Source organism: Nicotiana tabacum, chromosome 8 (genome assembly GCF_000715075.1).
Source record: "Nicotiana tabacum cultivar K326 chromosome 8, ASM71507v2, whole genome shotgun sequence".
NCBI lineage: Eukaryota > Viridiplantae > Streptophyta > Magnoliopsida > Solanales > Solanaceae > Nicotiana > Nicotiana tabacum.
This window is the reverse complement of record NC_134087.1, coordinates 114,394,471-114,396,297: the sequence shown is the minus strand read 5'-3', so window position 1 is coordinate 114,396,297 and position 1,827 is coordinate 114,394,471.

The following is a 1,827-nucleotide window of genomic DNA, read 5'->3' as shown; positions in this document are numbered from 1 at the left end:
AATCCCAGAATATATCCCGTATCTGGAGAGGCACAGACTGAGAGTCATTCCTCCCACTTCCCCTGCTGCCCAAACATCAGTGAACATTTCTTCTGAGTCGTTTGAGGGCTCAGTAGCAGGTAGTAGGGAATACTCCACCTCTCCCACATCTTCACTATCCGGAAAGGATGCAGTAGGAGGTGAGGAGGAAGTAGGGGGAGCAGAAGAAGTAGGAGAAGGAGGTGAGCCACAGGTGGGGGGATTTGAGAGAACTAGAAAGGTGGAGGTTTGGCAAGATAGATTTGTAAGTGAGGTGGCGTACCATAAATTTCGAAGAGGAGCTTTATAGACAGATACCTACTACCTCACAACCCCGACGTGCAGAGACAGTTTAGGACTAGAGTGGGCTGGGAGCACTTTATGGATAACTGTGTGGATGCCAACGAAAACTTGGTCAAGGAATTTTATTGCAATGTAGCCCACATCAAAAAGGGCTCCAAAGTGACCAAGGTTCAGAACTTAAAAGTGTTGTTTGATGGGAAGTCGATCAATGAATACCTGGGCTTCAATAAGGAGGATGAGACCTTGTACATGGCGAAGATGGAAATGGGCGAGGAGGTCCGTCCATGGCTAGTACCTGGCAATCCTAGGTACCGTCCCCGACTGGTTGACTGCTGGAGTCAAGATATTGAGAAGGAGCTTGAACTTTGAAGCAAGGGGATGGGAGACCTTTGTTTGTAGCCGGTTAGACCCTACCACTCATGACAACACCTTACCTCTCCACCGGGCTGTATTAGTGGCTTCTATCATGGCAGGGTATCCCATCAACGTAGGGAATGTTATGTCCAGAATCATTACTGTTGTGGGCGCGAAGCATGACCGGAACTATCCTTTCCCCAATTTCCTCACAATGTACTTCCAGGACCTGAATGTGGACAAGAGGCCATATGACATCAAGGTCAAGGCGAAAGCCCTGTTTTCCTGGTACAATATGTAGGGGGATGACAACCCCAAAAGAAAGAACTTCAAAGGTACCGCTACTGCTCCAACTGGCCAGTCTGAAGAGCCAGTTGTGGTAGTATCTCCTATTGAGCCTACCTCCACTTCTACAGACATCCCTCCCGGTCCAACCACATCTACAGCCACTCATGTTGGTCCATCCACCTCAGCAGGCCCGGAGATTCCATCTTCCCAGGGCCATCCTATTACTTCTCAGCGACTGAGCCAGGCACTTCTTAGCATAAACAACTAGATGCAGACTACCTCATCCAAGTTGTCCACACTCACCACTATGGTAGAGGCTCAGTCAGCACCTCAGCCATCATAGTTTCCACAGTTGATAGAGGATGCGCTTAATGAGATACTTGACAACCAAAAGAAGATCCTCGACACTCAGGCAGCGCTCTCCAAGGCAGTGGATTCACATAGCAAGGCTCTCAAGGAGCTTTCTCGGGAGCACAAGAAGCTGAGGAAGACACATGCCTCCAAAGAGTCCTTGAAGGAGCTGAGAGCAGATGTAGACAGACTGAAGGCAGATCACCTGCCTGTAGATTTATTGCTCCAGGACCCAACCCCAGCAGTTCATCCAGAGCCGGAGCAGTCACAGAGGACTCCTAAGAGGAAAAAGGATGATCCCTCGAGCTGATGATGCAGTCATCCAGCTGGCTGACCCATAGAAGACCTCTTCCAGTCAGCCGCAAGATGCATTACCTACAGATCCTGCCCAAGTCCAGGCCCAGGTCCCAGTAGCAGAGCAGCAGGCCACCGGGAACCAGTCTGAGGTCCCCGAGCACACAGAGGACCCAGGGACCACACATAACCCTATGCAGACAGACGGGCCTTAGGGAG